The sequence below is a fragment of the Leucoraja erinacea genome, chromosome 33 (genome assembly GCF_028641065.1).
Source record: "Leucoraja erinacea ecotype New England chromosome 33, Leri_hhj_1, whole genome shotgun sequence".
Classification (NCBI taxonomy): domain Eukaryota; kingdom Metazoa; phylum Chordata; class Chondrichthyes; order Rajiformes; family Rajidae; genus Leucoraja; species Leucoraja erinaceus.
The window spans coordinates 1,869,899-1,891,577 of NC_073409.1; the positions used below are offsets into that span (position 1 = coordinate 1,869,899).

At 45.0% G+C, this 21,679-nt stretch overlaps 1 protein-coding gene across 1 annotated transcript in view; it reads left to right on the top strand.

Moving 5' to 3' along the window:
• The window catches only part of sema4ba (sema domain, immunoglobulin domain (Ig), transmembrane domain (TM) and short cytoplasmic domain, (semaphorin) 4Ba), a 164,360-nt gene that overhangs the window by 70,200 nt on the left and 72,481 nt on the right, over nucleotides 1-21,679 (top strand). The gene's annotated exons all lie outside the window — the stretch shown is intronic.

Below are 21,679 nucleotides of genomic sequence, written 5' to 3' on the forward strand. Positions count from 1 at the left end.
CATCCCAGCACCTGATGGCACTGGGCCTGTACTCGCTGGAGTTTAGAAGGATGAGGGGGAACCTCAGTGATACTTAGCGAATAGTTAAAAACCTGGGTAGAGTGGATGTGGAGAAGATGTTTCCACGAAGATGTTTCCACGAGTGGGAGAGTCTAGGACCAGAGGCCGTAGCCTCAGAATTAAAGGACGTTCCATTAGGAAGGAGATGGGGAGGAATTTCTTTAGTCAGAGGGCGGTGAATCTGTGGAATTCTTTGCCACAGAGGCTGAGGAGACCAAGTCAGTGGATAGTTTTAAGGCAGAGATAGATAGATTCTTGAATAGTATGGGTGTCAGGGGTTGCAGGGAGAAGCATAAAACTCGGCAGGAGAATGGGGTTAGGAGGGAGAGATAGATCAGCCATGATTGAATGGTGGAGTAGACTCGATGGGCCGAATGGCCTAATTCTGCTCCTGGATCTTAAGAACTTATGAACATGAACATGAATAACAATCTGATTTTACTCTTAATGGTGCAAAACCCAATGGAATCAATGAATGTGGCATGGTCGGCCCTTTGAGCTGTTTCTATTCACAGTATAGATGGGGATCTGACTCACTATATTCTCACTACAGCGCCGCCACTTCCGGAAGTGTCGGCGCTGTTAACAGCTGCGGCTCGCCTGCAGTCCGTCTGTCTTTACTTTTTTCTGTTGTTTTTTTTGTCTTGTTTTGGTTAAGTTTTAGTTTGTAGGGTTGTGTTAGAGGGGGTGAAACATGTTCTCTGTCTCTTCCTTCGGGGGAATGCGACTTTTTCGTGTCGTATCCCCCCTCTCTGCCTCCGTCTGCGCTGAGGCCTAATGGTGGAGCTGGCGGCCTCCAACCTGCGACCGACCCCGAGGCTCCGGAGGCAGTTCCAGCCAGGACTTACCAACGAGAGGCTGGCCGTCTTCGGGGCTGAGGCAGCGGTGGCCTGACTTGCTGGTGCGGCTATCTGGCTTTCGGCGGCGGCCTGGAGCTGATGCAGCGGGGCTCGGAGCTGAGACTGCGGGACCCGGAGCTGGGGCAGCAGCCTGGAGCTGGGGCAGTGGCCTGGAGCGGAGATTGCGGGACCTGGAGCGGCGACTGTGGGACCCGGAGCTGATGCTGTGGCGGGCCGTCTCGGAGCGGAGACGGCGTTCCGGCTTTCGGCGGCGGCGACATCATCACAGAGGTCCGCTGGACTGGAGGGCGGCATCTCCAGCCTGGATCGATCGCCTCATCACAGAAGGAGAACAAGGAGGGAAGAGACGGAGACTAAGACTTTGCCTCCATCACAGTGAGGATGTGCTTGGTGAACTCACTGTGGTGGATGTTTAATTTGTGTTTATTGTATGTTTTGTTATTATAGATTCTGTGTATGACTGCAGGCAACATAATTTCGTTCAGACCGAAAGGTCCGAATGATAATAAAGGAATCTAATTCTAATTCTAATTCTAATATCAGTGGGTGTCATCACATCATTTGAAATCTTGAAAACAAACCACTTATTGTAAACAAAGCAAGGGTTCACTTGGTTTGTGGGAACTTTATGAGGCACCAAACCACATTTATCAACATCAGGCCAAGAAAATCAAGATATTGTGGCTTCCAAGACGTCATCGTGGATTGCAGTCTCTGTCTTGCAAACCCAGGTTCCTTGATGAAGCTTTTTGAACCGGAGACGCTCGGACTCCAGTAAACAAAGCAAGTTGTTCCGTAACAAGTGACCTTCAACTAAGTGCGGCTGCAATCACTATTAATATTTGGTTATATTTTTCACTCATGCATCTTTTCAGTTATGAAGTGCCCATTTGACTATTTCAGTCAGTGAAGTGCCCATTTGACTTACTAAGTCATTTTAGATTTAGAAGCGTTCAGTGAGAACTTTGTATATTGCATTTTGGTTTCAATGTGTAATTATTTTATGTCTTTGCAACACTTTTTATGAACTGTACATTTCGTAATGGGTGCAGAATGCAGAAGTATTTTAATGAGATGGAGTGTAACATGAAGCATCGCTTATTACTGAGCTGCAACCCAATTTCAATGTGATATGGGTTGGTGCGCAAGGCTGTAGAGAGAACAGAGCTGGTTTAGCTCAGTATATGGCTCTGTAAGATGGTGGTTACTCAGCCTGGAGTCAAATGGCGTGCTGCATAGAGTCGTGGAGTTATACAGCACGGAAACAGGCCCTTCGGCCCAACCTACCCATGCTGTCCAAGCTACCCCGTCTGCACTAGTCCCACCTGCCTGCATTTGGCCCATATCCCTCTAAATCTTTCCTGTCCATGTTCCTGTCCAAATGCCTTTTAAATGTTGTTATAGTACTTGCCTCAGACCTCCTCTGGCAGCTCGTTCCATAAACCCAGTTGCCCTTCAGATGCCTATTAAATTTATCCCCTCTCACCGTCGACCTCAACTCTGGGTAAAATACTCTGTTGTATTGTCACCTTTTGTCCAAACCCTTGTCCAATGGCTCCTTTGCAGTTGTGGTAGGTGTCGACTATTTTCCTTTGGAAGGCATCCTCTCCCTGTGACTTCCTGGCTTTTCTCAGGGTGCTCTGGTTTCCCCCCACATTCTAAAGACGTGGAGGTTGGTAGGTTAATTGGCTCCGGTAAAATTGCCTCTAGTGTGTAGCATAGAACTAGTGTACAGACGATCGCTGGTCGGCGTGGACTCCGTGTGCCAAAGGACCAGTTTCCACGCTGTATCTCCAAGCTAAACTAAAGATCACACTGCAGGGAACGGAGGGATAGGAATCATGTACAGGCAGATGAGATCAGTTCAGCACAAACATTGCGGGCCGAAGGGCCTGCTCCATGTTTTATGGTTGTGGGAAAGAGAGAATTCCAGAGCTTTGGAACTTAGTGTAGCATTGGATTGAAATTGGCTTAAGGTCATAAAGAATAGGAGTAGAATTAGGCCATTAGGCCCATCAAGTCTATTCTGCCATTCAATCATGGCTGATCTATCTCTCCCTCCTAACCCTATTCTCTTGTCTTCTCCCCGTAACCTCCGACACCCGTACTAATCTCGAATCTATCTATCTCTGCCTTAAAAATATATCCACTGACTAGGCCTCCACAGCCTTCTGTGGCAAAGAATTCCACAGATTCACCACCGTCTGACTAAAGAAATTTCTCCTCATCTGCTTCCTAAAAGAACGTCTTTTAATTCTGAGGATATGGCCTCTAGTCCTAGACTCTCCCACTAGTGGAAGGTGGAGCAGTGTTGGGTTGTTGGACTTGTTGGCTTGTTGGATTGGGCTTGTTGGGTTTTTGTCGAGCTGGATGAGGTTGTAGAACCCCAAGCCCGTGGAGGGGTTCGAGAATATTGATAAGAATTGTAAAACTGAGACATTGTGAGCTTTGTGGGTCAATCAGAACAAGTACGTCTTTGTCAACCATTATCAGCTCACCTGCCCGTTAATAATGAAAGAGTTCTTTTAAAAGGAAACGCAGTAGGGATGTAATTGACTGCAGGAGATGAACAAGTGTGGAAAGGAGAGATGATGCTGGCAGCAGGTGTAGGCTAATGGTCCCTCTCTGATGCTGCTTACAATTAGCTAGGAGAATAGTTTGACATTTAACTGCAAATGTATCTGGCTGGCAAACAGTCACAACTTCATTATTCCCCGAGTCTACAGCAGCTGCCTGTAAATTGGTGAGGATAATTAGTGGAGGGGAAATGGCTCACCATTTCTGTAACTTGCAACGTACAAGCCAGGAGGATAGAAAATAGAATCTTTTGTCAAGAGGGCAGTGAATCTGTGGTACTTTTTTGCCACAGAAGGCTGCGGAGGCAATCAGAGGATATTTTTAAGGCAGAAATAGATAGATTCTTGATTAGTACAGGTGTCAGTGGTTATGGGGAGAAGGCAGGAGAATTGGGTTTGGAGGGAGAGATAGATCAGCCATGATTGAATGGTGGAGTAGATTCTGCTCCTTTCCCTTATAACCTTACGACCACTGGATGTAGATATAGATTTTGATCACCTGATCTCGCTTGGCACCTCCTGCTCGACACAGGCCATTGGCTGTCCACCTGTCTATCCTCCTAGACTGTCCCCCATGTCAGATGGACAATGCTCAATAGGACAATTGACCACAAGTCCGTTTCCTTCCTTGTCCCCCAATCTATTTATTTTATCCAGAAATAATGAACTGTATGTGCTGATTTACCTAGTAAAGACAGAAAGTGCTGGAGTAACTTAGCGGGTCAGGCAGCATCTCTGCAGAACATGGATAGGTGATGTTTCGGGTCTGGAAAAGAGCCCTGCTCCGAAATGTCGCCTGTCCATGTTCTCCAGAGATGCTGCCTGACCCCCTGAGTTACTTGCTGGGACACTTTGTGTCTTTATTATTCCTTCTATATGTATATGTAACATGTATATGTCTATGTGTGTGTGTATACATGGGTCTTTGTGTGTGTGTGTGTGGATGTGTGTATATATATATACGTATACATATATGTCTGTATGTATGTGCATATTTATGTATATATGTGTGTGTATATATATGCGTGTGTGTGTAGGTGTATGTATATATATGTTTGCATATGTATAAATATATATGTGTATAAATGAGTGAAGAATGGTCTTGTCCCAAAACATCTCCCCAGAGATGCTGTCATGACCCAGCTTTTTGTGCCTATCTTTGGTTTAAACCAGCATCTGCAGTACCAGGGAGTTAAATCCAGCTCTCAGTAGTAACTGAGAAAGAAATCTACTTGTCCAAAACACTGCAGGTACTATCACTACACTTAAAAAAGACATTCTGACAGGTACATGGATAGGACAGGTTTAGAGGGATCTGTTCCAAACGCAGGCAGGTAGGACTAGTGTAGATGTGACATGTTGGTTCGCAAGGGAAAGTTGGGCCGAAGGGCCTGTTCCCACGCTGTGTGACTCTAAGAGTTTGTCTTCTTTAGAGGAACTGTTTAGTTCAGCCTCATTTGTGGGCTAAACTCCGAGGCAACACTAGGCTAATGTTATCTGATTGGATTCCGAACACCAAGCTTAATACTAGTTAATGAACTGTAACTAACAACAAGTTCCAGTGCTTCTTTCCCATTAACAATGGGGCTGGATCTGGATCTGGATGTACTACGCTGAAAAGCTCTTGTTAGAGCATCACTCAGCACTGAAAATTGGACAATTTTATACTAGACACGTTTTTTTTACATTTTACCAAGCCAATTAACCAACAAACCTGTACGTCTTTGGAGTGTGGGAGGAAACCGACGATCTCAGAGAAAACCCACGCAGGTCACGGGGAGAGTGTACAAACTCCGTACAGACAGCGCCCGTAGTCAGGATCGAACCCGGGTCTCTGGCGCTGCATTTTGCTGTAAGGCAACAACCGCACCACCGTGCCTGCCCATAATGACACTGCAGGTTTATCTTGTTATTGTAGAAAGCACAGTTTATTCTTTCAGCGGGACGTCATACCAGAGACATGGGAATGGATTCTGGTCCTGGCTCTCCTCCAGCTGAGCATTGGTATCTGTGCTGGGCCTCCAGAAAAAATCAGCAAGTTTTAAACTCCTTGCTGCACACACATCACACACAATTTATTATTCCTGACAATGTTATGCAAGTTGATATGTTTCCCTTGTGAAAATGCAAAGGACACTGACACAGAAGGGCCTTTGCATCACAGCCAATCCCATGGGAAATGTGCTTGAGTGATGTACTGGGCCTGTGTCTAAATTCTGTGTCACTTACGTTGATAACTAATCATTCTCAGTAACTGAATAAGGCACAAGGCTTTCTCAGTCTATCCACAGACATACAGAGAGCAAAATACAGCTTGAAAAAACAGCAAAGGATGACGGGCGTCACGGTGGCGCAGCGGTAGAGTCGCTGCCTCTCAGCGCCAGAGACCTGGGTTCGATCCTGACCACAGGTGCTGTCTGTATGGGTTTCCTCCGAGCGCTCCGGTTTCCTCCCACGTCCCAAGGACGTACAGGTTTGTAGGTTGATTGCTCAGTAAGCTTCCCACTTGGTCTCAGCACGGAGCTCCGTCCTGTGGTGGTCTCAGCACGGAGCTCCGCCTGTGGTCTCAGCACGGAGCTCCGCCTGTGGTCTCAGCACGGAGCTCCGCCTGTGGTCTCAGCACTGAGCTCCGCCTGTGGTCTCAGCACGGAGCTCCGCCTGTGGTCTCAGCACTGAGCTCCGCCTGTGGTCTCAGCACGGAGCTCCTCCTGTGTCTCAGCACGGAGCTCCCCCCCCCCCCCCGGAGCTCCCCCCCCCGTGATCCCAGCACGGAGTCCCCCCCCCCCCCCCTCTGACGGAGCTCCCCCTGTGGTATAGTATAGTTTAGAGATACAGCGTGAAACAGGCTCTTTGGCCCACCGGATCTGCACCGACCAGCGATCCCCACACAATAGCACCACCCCATACACACTAGGGACAATTTACACTTGCACCAAGGCAATTAACCTGCAAACAGCACGTCTTCGGAATGTGGGAGGAAACTGGAGGAAACCCATGCAGTCACGGGGAGAAGGTACAAACTCCCTACAGACAGCGCCCGTTGTCAGGATCGAACCCGGGTCTCTGGCGCTGTAGGGCAGCAACCCTACCCGCTGCGCCACCGTGCCGCATTAGAGCTCCCCCGTGGCCTCCAGGTCGAATAGTAAATTCACACGTTCAAAGTAACACTTCTGCTTCCGATTTGCGTAACATCTGATTAACCCAGGCGTCCGTGGGACGTGAGCCCTTGTGTAATTCGGGGAGTGTCTGTCTATTCATTTGATGCAACAAAAAAAGCACAAGATGATATCTCTAAATGAAAGTTACCAATATTTGCAATAACCTCCCCCAACCCCTCGTCTGATGAATTGATGCATACACGGGCGGATATGTGTAGTTCCTTTTTGTTTATCTACAGATTTGATTATTTTCCAAATTTAAATGAATTAGTCAATCAATAAAGAAATGGCAGTGTGTCGGGGAGTTAATTTGGACGTTGTGTATCCAAGAGTTATTTGATGAGCAGTTACACTCAATTACACAGTGATTAAACGATCCAGTAATTTGACACAAGTTCCACGTAATATACTTCCCTTCTTAATTTCTCTAATGACAGGCCATTAGCAGTCTCCCAGAAATAGTTTGTTGTTGACAGGGTTATCATTGTATTGGGTAGACGGAGCTTGATCTGGAGTTCATTAACAATATTTACATAATTAATAAACTTTAGTAACATACTTTGGAATTGGCATCAAAAAACAGTTTGATAATTCAGTTAGTCCGCTATTTAACTTCAATTCAACGAAGAAGTTTAGGGGAGGCTCAGTGACGCAGCGGTAGAGTTGCTGCCTTGCAGCACCAGAGAACCGGGTCCGATCCTGAGTACAGGTGCTGTCTGTAGGGAGTTTGTACCTTCTCCCTGTAACCACATGGGTTTTCTCCCAGTCCTGTAAAGTCCGATTAAAGATAGTCCAAGGGTCTCCAATGAGGTAGATGGGAGGTCAGGACTGCTCTCTTGTTGGTGAGAGGACACTTCAGTTGCTTGATAACAGCTGGGAAGAAACTGTGTTCAAGATGTTGGAAAATCGAAGGTAGACAAAAGTGCTGGAGAAACTCAGCGGGTGCAGCAGATCAGATTCAGATTCAATTTTAATTGTCATTGTCAGTGTACAGTACAGAGACAACGAAATGCATTTAGCATCTCCCTTGAAGAGCGACATAGCAAACGATTTGAATAAAAAATAATAAGTGTCCGGGGGGGGGGTGTGGTGATTGGCTGTTCCTCGTCCTGCTGGTTCGGCAATGGAGAGACCTGTAGCGCCTCTATGGAGTGAAGGAAATAGGCAACGTTTCGGGCCTTTTTTTTAATATTTTAATTTTTTAATACTTTTTAAAAATATATATTATTATATATTTTTTATATTATATATTATTATATTTATTTTTTTATATTATATATTAAATATTTTTATATTTTTATATTTCTGAAGAAGGGTTTCGGCCTGAAACGTTGCCTATTTCCTTCGCTCCATAGATGCTGTTGCACCCGCTGAGTTTCTCCAGCACTTTTGTGTACCTGGGAAGAAACTGTCCCTGAATTTGGAGGTGTGCGCTTTCACACTCCTGTGCCTCTTGCCAATGGGAGAGGGGGAAGAGGGAGTGGCAGTACTCTATCCTTATAAACTCCAAAGGATATAATAGATCCACTATTATCTGCCATTCTTGGGTTCCCACAATTTGCTGGTTTGAATTTACCACAGCCCAATACACCCTTGCAGGTACAAGAACAATATTTCATCACCGATGTGCTTTATGAAGCAATGTAACGCTGACAACTAAGTGGCAAGACTAAACCACTGAGGAAACTTAATGACATCCTCAATTACCACTGGATTTTGTAATCTCCATCCGATATTTCCTCACACACTTGCTCTTCTCACCAGCCTCGGATTATACCGTAGAACCTTTCCAATACACTTACAGAACTGTATCGGTGCCTGCGATGTCAAACCAACACGTCCTTCTCTCATAGTTATTTCAGCAAACCACAGGTGTGCTGGGTAATAAAGTTCTAATTGTATTGTATACATTCCCCCTCTCACTCTGTGTGTGTTTCTCTCTCTCCCTCGGTCCCTCGCTCTGTGTCCCTCTCTCTCTGTTGCTCTCTGTCTCTGTCTCGCTCTCCGTCTCTCTCCATCTCGCTCTCTCTCCCTCCAGTTGCAGGATATAAAAGTCACAACACTAACCCTCTCTCCCCCCTCCCATCCCCGTGCATCTGGGCAGAGCACTCCTTGCTCAACCTGTGTTACTTAACCTACAGTGCATTGAATCACTGGTTCTAATCACCTTAAATGAGGAGATCCTGCCAACTGCTGAGAGAATCTTTCCTGTACACAAACAAGAACGTAGTTCTATGATGAAGGAACAGGAGAAAGAACTGAAATTAAAAGGAAAAATGCTGGACCCCGCAGAATGGTGAGCCCACAGAAATGCCATTTGGCCCATCTACTAATTGATCGTACAGTCTCTCCCTTCCCCAGCAATTTTCCCAGAGATGTGCAGCTTTGTAAGTTACTTGTCTCTAGTGTGTAGGGAGTGGATGTCAAAGTGGGATAACATGGAACTTGGATGAACAGGTGATCGATGGTCGGCATGGACTCAGTGGGCCAAATAACCTGGTTCTCCAAACTAAACTAATCAAACAAGTTCATAAAAGTAGTCATGTGAAAAAGTGCAGTTGGTTAATGCTGACTGAAGGATAAATATTGGCCAGTGTTGCTGCCTCACAGCGCCAGAGACCCGGGTTCAATCCTGACTACGGGTGCTGTCTGTATGGAGTTTGTACATTCTCCCTGTGACCACGTGGGTTTTCTCCGGGTGCACTGGTTTCATTCCACATTGTAAAGATGTAGGATTCTGTAAATTGCCCCTTGTGTGTAGGGTAGAACTAGCGTACAGGTGATTGTTGGTCGGCGTGGACTGAAGGGATGAGATACCCCATCAAGGTGCTTTAGGTGAAATTTTATATCAACATTCCTTTGCTATCTCCCACAGAAATATTTTGGAAAAGTGCATGGATGTTATCCTCAGTGTCCTGGTGAAATTCCCCAACAACAAAGTTTTAAGCAAAAATTGTTGGATCATTGATCATGTTGGGCCTTTAGTCAGTTCATCTAATGTGTGTTGCCTGACACATCTCTTTCACGAGTACACTTGCTAGAGTTGAAATGTCTTAATTAGCTGTCAAGCACCTTGGAAAAGACAGTTGAGAAATACAGGTTTTTCCATTTCAGTCCTATCGCTAGTTCTAAAAATAAACAAATTAAACAAACATAAAGGCAAGCAGAAAAAAATTACAGGTGGTGTAAAAACGGCAAACCCTGCAAGCAAAGATTGACACAGCGTGCTGGAGTAACTCAGCGAGCCAGAAAAAGGATGGGTGATGTTTCGGGTGAGGACCCTTCTTCAGACTTTCTGCAGAACAGGCAACATCTGGGGAGAGGAACAGAGACTTTTATTAAAGGGGGAAAAAAACTGGGAAGTCAAATGAGTTTGAGGCGAGAAGATGGAAAGAGATAGAAAAGAAAGTCAACTGTAGATGGCTGTGTAATTCCAGCACTTTTATTTTGGTTAAATAATGCGAAAAGAATGCGCAAAGTTCTCAGCTAGCTCACAGCTAACAATGGCCTGTTTCCTTTGTCATCGTTACTTTTTTGCATTTTTTTCATTTGTACACATCTCTCTACATCACTGTCCATATCTCTCCTTTCCCCCGACTCTCGACCCGAAACGTCATCTATTCCTTCTTTCCAGAGATGCTGTCTGACCAGCTGAGTTACTACCAGCATTTAGCGTCTATCTTCGGTTTAAACTGGCATCTGCAGTTCCTTCCTACACAAACGGCTTAAGTGTAATTGAATGATGTTCCAATATTAAAATTGAAGGATTTAACCATCAGGTGAGTTAAAATAAAATTAATTAGTGTTTTGCTATTTAAGAGTCCCAATCAGTATTATGAGGATTTAATAGGTTTATTGCCACTTTGAAAGAATAAATCCAATGGAAGGAACACAGTAATAAAATGACATTTTTCTTTTTGATCAGAAAAACATGAAAGGCCCTAGTTCTTATTAGATCGTAAAATCTCAATTCACATTTGCTGTTTATTGCAATCATATTATTTTTGAAGGACTTTTGTTAAAGAAGCATTTCTGGTCATTTTAAAAATGGGATCAAAGGAGAAGCGGTGTAAAAGGGATGGTTGGAATGGACATGTGTAGGAAGGAGCTGCAGATGCTGGTTTAAACCAAAGATAGACACATAAGCTGTAGTAACTGAGCGGGTGAGGCAGCATCTCTGGAGAGAAGGCATGGCTGGCGTTTCGGGTCGAGACCCTTCTTCAGACTGAGAGTCGGGGGAAAGGAGAGATATAGACAGTGATGTAGAGCAGTGCCTCTTAAACTATTTCAGTGTCATTCACCCTCGAGTCTTTATCACAAAATTTCATTCACCCTCGACTACATTTTCTGATGTTTTCTGGTAATTTCCGTCTTATTCTGCCTTATTTTATATATCATTTATTTTGTCACATGAGCAAAAAACATAAATTAACTAATTTCGTAAGTGTTTATTTTGTTAAACTTTTTGAATATCCTAAAAATATGTAAAGAAAACTAGGAGTGAAAAAAAAAAAGTTTGATTACCACTGGAGTTGGAATATCGTTCTATTAGGATGATTTTAAAAGAACCATCGCAACGTCTAAACCAGTGGTTCCCAACGTGGGGCGTACGCCCCACAGGGGGGCAATTTGATTTTTAAGGGGGGCAATTGAGTGCCCTTAAAAATAAGAGATTATTCTAATATAGAAATTTTCACTCTCTTTATTACCTGTGAATACTCTTTTATTATCATATTTATCATTATTATTATTTTAATACCACCTAATGTTTTTTTCTTTTTTTTACAATTTTTTAGTAATTTCTTGCTCAGAACTTTAACTGTCTTTTGTATATTTCATTTTTCTTTTTCATGGATGCCATGTTCTTTTGAAGCTTGTTTAAACCAAGGTATTGGCGTTTTAAGCTTCTTCAGCTGAAACGGAGTTCACTTTTTAACTGTTAAGAATTATATATCACCACATGGGGGGGGGGGGGGCATCAGGGTTTTAGGGGTGATTAGGTGGGGCATGGCCAAAAAAAGGTTGGGAACCACTGGTCTAAACACTCAACCCCCTTTGGGGCTTTGATTACTGCAGTATTTTTCTTGGAAAACTAGCTCAAAAAACCATGGGCTATGTGATTTAATATGTTAGTATCCAACTGATACAACTTTCTATAACTCTCGCCGACAAAAGCTCACAATGCCACCAAATATTAACTTTGGTAGCTAAATTGCTATACAACGTAAAGTTACTGTAGAACAGTTGCCTATGGCGATCCTCCAGTGTTGCCATTTATACATTTATGATCCCACCAGCTCGTCTGGTCTTCCCTAAAAGGTTATATTACAGTAAATTTGGGAAATATCCAGCTACTTGGAAATTAGAAAACCATAGGTAGAGAGAAAACAACATGTTAAATATTAAATGTCCAGCTCCATTGCCATTAAAACCAATAAGAGCTCACTAACCACTTTAATGGCAATGCTTTTTTTCAGTATAGAAAAAAATATATAAATATCTGAATAAATTATGTCATTCACTCCTCCAGTTTCATTCACCCCCAAATAATTTCATTCGCCCTTGGGTGAACCATTCACCAGTTTAAGAAGCAATGCTGTAGGGAGATGTAGTACAAATGAACAAAAGATATGCAAAAGAGTAACGCTGACAAAGGAAATGGCCATTGTTAGCTGTGGACTAGGTGATAACGAGTTACAGACAATGAGACTCAACAAGGTGACTTTGAAGCTAGTATGATGACTGGGGTGGGGGGAGGGGTGGAGAGGGAAGGGGTGCAAGGGTTACGAAGTTAGAGAAATCAATATTCACACTGCTGGGTTGCAAGCTGCCTTTTATTGTACTTCTGTTTGCCCCCATTACAGGGAGGATGGGGGAGCTTACAACAGGGTGCAGAGGAGGTTTACCAGAATGATGCCTGGATTACAGGGAGAGGTTGGATAGACTTGAATTGTTTCGTCTGGGACATTGGAGGTTGAGGGAAGACGATAGAAGTTTATAAAATTATGAAAGGCACAGATAGGGTAGACAGTCAGAACCTTTTTTCCCAGGGTGGAGATGTCCAACACTAGAGGGCATAGCTGTAAGGTGAGAGGGGGGAAGTTTAATGGAGATGTGTGGGGTCTGGAACACACTGCTAGGGGTGGTGGTGGAGGCAGATACGTTAGTGGCGTTTAAGAGGCTTTTGGATAGGCACGTGGAAGTGCAGAGAATGGAGGGATATGGTTCATGTACAGGCACCTCTTTTCCAGCTATTCCCGGCACCAGTCACTGCGAAAAATGGTCCCGACCCAAAACTTCCCATGCTCAGATGCTGCCTGACCTGCTGAGTTTCTCCACCACTTTGTTTTTCACTTAAGATTCCAGCATCTGCAGTTTCTTCTTTCTATTATATGTTCAAGTGGGTTTTGCGTTGAAATTTACATGGAAAAAAACCATGAGATTACTTTAATTTAGCATCATGACAGGCATCAACATTGTGGGCCGAAGGGCCCGTTCCTGTGCTGTACTGTTCCATGTTCTATGTTAAAATTTCACTGCTTCATTAACTTCTGAATTCAGAAGGAGATGAGGAGGATTTTCATCAGTCAGAGGGTGGTGAATCTGTGGAATTCTTTGCCACAGAAGGCTGTGGAGGCCAAGTCAGTGGATATTTTTAAGGCGGAGATAGATAGATTCTTGATTAGTACGGGTGCCAGGGGTTATGGGGAGAAGGCAGGAGAATGGGGTTAGGAGGGAGAGATAGATCAGCCATGATTGAATGGCGGAACAGACTTGAATGGCCTAATTCTGTTCCTATCACATATGACCTTATGACATTAAGTGAGTTAGTGAGAAAATTAGTAGGAAGTGAAAAATAAACAGCTCTGAAATAATTCACCATGTCTTAGACTCGTGAAGGTGAAGTACAACCTGTTTGTCAAACGTTAATCCTTTAATTGTCTCAGCCACTATTGTTAACTTCTTAAAAAGATTCTGGAAAACAACACACACGCCAGTATTTCATTGGCTTCCCAATGCAGCTTCCAGTGTAAGCAGGCAGTAATTGCTGCTTCATTCGTCACTGCCTCAATCAAGTCCATGCATGAACTTGAACTGAAATCTTGCACTGATATTTAGCAACTTGGCCAGTTTTGACATATAGAATGGTTCAAGGCTGTGTGAGCCTCGATTGTTTTCACCTGTTAAGTACTGAAACAAATCTCGTGCGGCTCGGTGGTGCAGCGGTAGAGTTGCTGCCACATATAGCCAGGGACCCGGGTTCAGTCCTGACCTCGGGTGCTGTCTGTACAGAGTTTGTACGTTCTCCCCGTGACAGTGTGGGTTTTCTCCGGGATCTCCGGCTTCCTCCCACACGCCAAAGATGTGCAGGTTTGTAGGTTAATTGTTCCTAGGATAGACGAGTGTATGGGTGATCGCTGGTTAACGGACTAGATGGGCCCAACGGCCTGTTTCCACGCTGTATCTCTAAAACTACAACTAAAACTCTGGAGTAAACTTAATTCAGAAAGAAGAATTCAGAGCAACAATTTTTATCATCTTTGGTAGTCAGGTTTAGTATGGAGATACAGCAAGAGAACAGCCCTTTGGCCCATCAGGTCCATGCTAGCCAACGATCATCCATTCACCAGTTCTAAATCCTACAAACATGGGGCAATTTACAGAAGCCAATTAACCTGCAAACCTGAAATATGCTGGAGTTACTGAACAGGTCAGGCAGCATCTCTGGAAAACGTGGACAGGTGACGTTTCGGGTCCGAATCCTTCTAGTACAACCTACTAACCTGCTCCTGTTTGGGGTGTGGGAGGAAACAGGAGCTTCTGGAGAAAACCCACATGGTCACTGTGAGGACATACAAACTCTGCACAGGCAGCACCTGATGCCAGGATCAAACCTGGATCTCTTGTGCTGTGAAGCAGCAACTTTAGTGCTGTGCCAAATGGATTATTCCTGCATTAAAATAATGTTGATTGCAAAGCAGATTCCTGGTGCACTGCAACAGACCCATCTGCCCAATACATCCATGCCAACCATTAACTAGCATGAAGGCATGGTGGTGCAGTGGTAGTGCTACTGCCTTACAGTGCCAGACACCTGCGATCGATCCTGGCTTTGAATGCTCACAGCACGGAGTTTGTACGTTCTCCCCGTGACATGTGTGGATTTTCTCAGAGATCTTCGGTTTCCTCCCACACTCCACAGACGTGCAGGTTTGCAGGTTAATTGGCTTGGTGTAAATGTAAAAACTGTCCCTAGTGGGACTAGGATAGTGTTAATGTGCGGGGATCGCTGGTCGGCGCAGACCCGGTGGGCCAAAAGGGCCTGTTTCCGCGCTGTATCTCGAAACTAAACTAAAAATGCTTTCTCCAAGCCTCCAAGTTTACTCCACATCTCTTAGCCCAGAGCCTACACTGATCTATTTTCTTGAGTTGTTTATAGTTCTGCTGTGGCCAAACATGTCACCCTGTCCCTCTCATAAGTTTGTATATGATGACGTTAGGAATATATAATCACAATGTACATAAACAAACATCTTTACAAAAAATGGTATTTAATTTATAGTTTGGACTATTTTACAGTGTTAAACCTATTGATGCTTATTCGATGGAACACGGCCATTCTCTTGAATCAAATGGACTAATTTTCTCTCTGCTACCTAGCAGGGGTCTGTCTGTAGCAGAGGATCCAAAATGTAGCCACAAAAAGCTGGAGTAACTCAGCGGGACAGGCAGCATCTCTGGAGAGAAGGAATGGGTGACGTTTCGGGTCGAGACCCTTCTTCCTTGCCTCACATTCAACATGTAGCTCCGGGTTAGACCACATCGTGGCTGATTAATTTAGCTGATTGAGTTGATATTACAAAGCACGTCAGTCCACTCAGTAATGCAAGTAATGGATAAAGAAGTTTGTCTGCTGAAAGGAATTCTAAAACTGATAACATTTTGGGGAAAAACATGCGGGTGCCGAAGAAATGTTCTTATTCTTATCTCCATATCTCTGCTTTTTTGCATATCTTCCATTCATTGTTCCTTATCACTACATCATCGGCTATATCTCTCGTTTCCCTTATCCCTGACCAGTCTGAAGAAGGGTCTTGACCCAAAACATCACCCATTCCTTCTCTCCAGAGATGCTGTCCATCCCGCTGAGTTGCTCCACCCCACCTCCCCCCACTCACACACACAATCAGTCTGAAGAAGGGTCCTGACATATCTGTGTTCTCCAGAGAAGCTGCCTGCGTTACTCCAATACTTTTGTGTCTTTTTGTGTAAACCAGCATCTGCAGTTCCTTATGTCTGCATGTAACATCAGACTGAGACCATGTGTCTGTGTACAGTCTGAGACCAGGTCCATATACACAGACGGAAACGTGCTTATGTACATGAATCTGAGGCTGGTTCAGAGTGAATCTATCCGAGTCCATTATTCAAAGATAGTGACCATATATGCACCTGAAGGCAAGCAGGTGTGTAGGTTAATTCTGTAACTTGCCCCGTGTGTGTAGGACATAATAATAATAATAATAACAATAATACATTTTATTTATGGGCGCCTTTCAAGAGTCTCAAGGACACCATACAAAAATTTAGCAAGTAGAGGAAAAACATGTAAGTGGAATGAAATAAATAGTAGAGACATGACTAGTACACAAATTAAAGACAGAATTCAATTCAAAACACAATATGAGGCAATTCAAGCACAGATGAAAAGGGACATAGAACTAGTGTGTGGTTGATCGATAGTTGGCATGAACTTTTATGCTGCATATCTAAAACCTAAACCAGATTTGTGTAGCACATTCTGAGAGCACACTCTTAAAAAAATCTGTAAAGTAATTTTATTTTTCGTTTTAGAGATACAGCGTGGAAACGGGCCCTTCGGCCCATCGAGTCCACACCGACCAGTGATCCCCGCACACTAACACTATCCTTTGGTGAGAAAATGTTAAAGCCTATTCACACATAAACCAGTTCAGGACATGGCTCTCTCTCTCTCTCGGGTTAGCCAAGGAGCAGCGCAGCTGAAAGTACAAGATACGCACTTCGAGACATTTAAGCTTTATGCTCTAAAACAAAAGAATGCTGAAAATTATTGGTTACGAAGAGGCAAACATGCAAATGTCCCCCCGCCAACCAAAACATCAACTGGAGTCGTTCCCACATTCCACTTCAGATCTGTGATAGCACTCACATTATAATGCCTGTTTATTCCACATTCCTAACCAATGTGTCCCACTTAGCAACAATTAAAATATCCCCATCCAGGACCACCCTCCACTTCAAACAATCCCTACCACATTTCTGGGATATATGGGTGCAGATTAAATTCTAACATGCTTTTGCAATGACTTGAAGGAGAACTGTTAATGGTGGCCACATTTACGGCAGTTGCCTTCACTCTCTCCTGCGCTAGTTCCCGATCCGATGATTCTGTCAAAGACTAGATACAACTGGTGCGACAGAGGTTTACCTGGGTTCTCTTCCACTCCGTCATCTATTGCGTCCGCTGCTCTAGATGCCAGCAGATCTATATCGGTGAGACCAAGCGGAGGTTGGGCGATCGTTTCGCCGACCACCTCCGCTCGGTCCGCAATAACCAAGCTGACCTCCCGGTGGCTCAGCACTTCAACTCCTCCTCCCACTCCGCCTCCGACCTCTCTGTCCTCGGTCTCCTCCATGGCCACAGCGAGCAGCACCGGAAGTTGGAGGAACAGCACCTCATATTCCGTTTGGGGAGTCTGCACCCCGGGGGCATGAACATCGAATTCTCCCAATTTTGTTAGTCCTTGCTGTCTCCTCCCCTTCCTCAGCCCCCCTGCTGTCTCCTCCCATCCCCCAGCCTTCGGGCTCCTCCTCCTTTTCCCTTTCTTGTCCCCACCCACCCCCGCCCCCGATCAGTCTGAAGAGGGGTTTCGGCCCGAAACGTTGCCTATTTCCTTCGCTCCATAGATGCTGCTGCACCCGCTGAGTTTCTCCAGCTTTTTTGTGTAACCTTCGATTCTCCAGCATCTGCAGTTCCCTCTTAAACACTAGATACATCCCACTGGTCTCCTCCAGATATTGTGCTGGGTTTAACTCACTCCGTCGCTCATTGAGGATCATCCCAAATGGACACAAAGTCCTGGAGTAACTTACTAGGTCAGGCAGCATATGTGGAGAACGTGGATAGGTGACGTTTCTGGTCTCGACCCATCTACAGACCTTTGTGTTCAAGAAGGAACTGCAGATGCTGGAAGATCAAAGGTACACAAAAATTACTGGAGAAACTCAGCGGGTGCAGCAGCCGGACACTCCCTCTATGGCCGTCAGGAAATAGGATCTACAAGGACAAGGACAAATAACCCCACTTCTTCAAGCTGATGGGGGTGGGGGGGAGAAGGAACGCAGGGAGGAGGAGGAGCCCGAGGGCGGGGGGGGGGGGTGGGATCGACAGCTTGAGGGTTAAGGAAGGGGAGTAGACAGCAAGGGCTAGCAAAATTCGAGGGTTAAGGAACAGACCTTTCTTCAGACTTTTCAGTTTGAATGAGGGTCTCGACCTGAAACATCACCTGTTCATGTTCTCAAGAGATGCTGCCTGACCCGCTGAGTTACTCCAGTACTTCAGCACCTGCATACACACCCTTGTGTAGGAAGGAACGGCAGATGCTGGTTTACACCCTATATAGACACAAAAAGCTGGAGTAACTCAGCAGGGCAGGCAGAATATCTGGAGAGAAGGAATGGGTGAAATTTTGGGTCGAGACCCTTCTTCACATGTGACAAGTCACAGTCAAATTCTTTGCTTTCATGCCCACGGTATGCGAACAGTCACCACATAGAGGGCGCTTACAAAGTTACAAAGTACCCCCACACCATAGAAACGTAGAAAATAGGTGCAGGAGTAGGCCATTCGGCCCTTCATATCATTCAATATGATCATGGCTGATCATCCGAAATCAGTACCCCCGGTTCCTGCTTTCTCCCCATATCCCTTGATTCCGTTAGCCCGAAGAGCTAAATGTGACTGTGTTAGTGCCAAGTCCTCCTTGGTTCCCCCCCCCCCCCCCCCCCCCCACCCCCCCCCCACCCCCCCCCACAACCCCCCCCCCTGCCCCCCCCCCCCCCCCCCCCCCCCCCCCCCCCCCCCCCCAGGCTGGGCCCTCCATTGTTCGTGTGTGTACTCATGTTTTACCTCCTCGTGCACCGACAAAAGTGTTTCACTGTGACTGGGTCCACATGAGATTAATACACACATCCCAACGTGTCAGGTTTCATTTCACTTATCTCAGGTTAGAAACCTGTTCATCAAAATGGAATAATTACCTTCCCTGAAGAAGATTAATGCCTTATCCCAAAGCTGACCCATCCAAGAGTGTTGTCAATGCACCTGTGATTCTCAGAATTAAACTATAGCCTGCTGACTCACCATAGTAGAAATTCAAGTATTGCTGTACCTGAGAATGTCAGCAAGCCTTTGGCATGGCACGACACACATGTATATTCATGTGAGCATTCATGTATAATTTATACACATATATTTATGTATCATTTACTTGTGTGTTGTCTGAGTCTGCAAGCAAGATTTTGATTACACTTGTATCTCACCACACTCGTGCAAATGTCATTAAGCTCGACTCGATATGACCTGGCTGTAGTTCCCACAACACACCTAGTCACTGACTGCAACTTCCCTGGAAACTGTGTAAGAAAGAACTGCAGATGCTGGTTTACACCGAAGATAGACACAAAAAGCTGGAGTAACTCAGCGGGCGAGGCAGCATCTCTGGAGAGAAGGAATGGGTGGCGTTTTGGGTCGAGGCCCTTCTTCAGACTGGAAACTGTCTACAGTGAAACTAGACATATTACAGTTGCAGTATTATTTCCCTGATTAACACTGGGCAACATTGCTGCCCCACCTCGAAAATTGCCTCCTTGTCAGGCAGCATCAATGGAGAACATGGATCAGTGACGTTTCAGGGGGGGGTTGGGGGGGGGGGAGAAAAAATGAAGGAAAGCTGGAACAACTTTTTCCACAATCTTCTCCCCCCTCCCCCTCACCCCTCCATACAATCCGTCTAAAGAAGGGTTGTACAGAGAATGTATCATGTTAACATATATTTGGCACTTGAAAAAAGGTACCACTGTATTGTACTTACTTCTAATAAATAAATAAACAAATTAAATTTAAAAAATTTAAAAAAAGAAGGGTCTCGACCCGAAACGACACCTATCCATGTTCTCCAGAGATGCTGCCAAACCCATTGAGTTGATCCAGCACTTTGTGTCCTTATGTGTACTAACCAACACTTGTAGCTCCTTGATTCTACATTTGCCCTACTCCTCCATTCCACTTGAGCTCATCCGTTCCTCAAATCTTCATCCATGGCTTTGGCCCATCGGGGTTTGGACCATTGTCAATGGCTGGAACATGGTGCAGCCACCATGAACTTGAGATTGTACGAAACTCTGCTGCCCAATGTCCAAACTAGCAGCAGGTCCCATTCACCCATCACCCAGAGCTTGCTGAACCACAGGGGTGGGAGATTAAAACCTTCACGTGGTCCTCCCTGTTTCGACGAATGCAATCAACCCAGCGTGCACAATCAAATAAGATCAAATAGAACAAGTTGTCCTGCAACTTTAGGCTGTGCACGCAATACCCAAGAAGTTGAACTACAGAGTTAATCTGCGTCTTGATATTAAACTTCTAATCTTTGTCTTAAAGTTCCTCCACAGCCATTCCATTCACTACCATTGTAATCTTCTGCAACCCCCAGAAATGGCCAGGCTAACTGGACGTCTCTTGAGTTTGAGTCTAGTTTATTGTCACGTGCACCGAGGAATAGTGAAAAGCTTTTTTGGTGCGTGCTAACCAGTCAGCGGGCTAAAGAAGGGCCTTGACCCGAAACGTCACCCAATCCTTCTCTTCAGAGATGCTGCCTGTCCCGCAGAGTTACTCTGGCTTTTTGTGTCTATCTTCAGCGGGAAGACCATTGCATTCGAGCCGTCCACAGATACAGGATAAAGGGAATAACATGCATAATGCTTAGTGAAAGATAAAGCCAGTGAAGTCCCATCAAAGATAGTTTGATGGTCTCCAATTAGGTAGATAGTAGATCAGGACTGCTCTCTGATTGTTGGTAAGAAGAAGCCTTCTGAAGAAGGGTTCTGACCCGAAATGTTACCTATTCCTTTTCACCAGAGATGCTGCCTGTCCCGCTGAGTTACACCAGCACTTTGTGTCTATTTTTGTGAACTTTGTCCTGATCTGGGTTGTTCATCATTATTAAATGTAATCACTCTAACTGGTGTATGAGCCCATAGCACAGGAGGAATTAATGTGCAGGAAGGAACTGCAGATGCTGGTTTAAACCGAAGATAGATACAAAAAGCTAGAGTAACTCAGCGGGACAGGCAGCATCTCCGGAGAGAAGGAATGGGTGACGTTTCAGGTTGAGACCCTTCTTAAACATCACCCATTCCTTCTCCATAGGAGGATTTAAACTCTGTTATTCTCTCTTCAGACCACATTCTGCTGTTCTTTCTTCTTTTAAAACAGTCCTCATAAACTGATCGGCTGGGCCAAACTTTGAACACTAATGTAATTGCTCAGTATTACATCCAGTTTGGGGATGCTCTTTATTCTTTCACAAGTTGTTTACATTGCTGTGGCTATCCCATTAACTGAGGGACTTGCGAGACCATTTCAGAGAGCAATTAAGAGATAGCCGCATTGTTGTTGGTGTCTGGAGCCGCATTGAGATTAGATCAGACGGCATGTTTAGAGTTTAGTTTAGAGATACAGCATACAGCGCGGAAATAGGCCCTTCGGCCCATCGAGTCCGCACTGACCAGTGATCCCCGTACACTAACACTATCCCACACACACTAGGGACAATTTACACATACACCAAGCCAACTAACCTACAAACTTGTACGTCTTTGGAGTGAGGGACACATGACAATGAATGAAAACTAAACTAAAACTAACATGAGTGGAGGTCTGAAGAAGGGTCTCGACCCGAAACGTCATCCATTCCTTCAC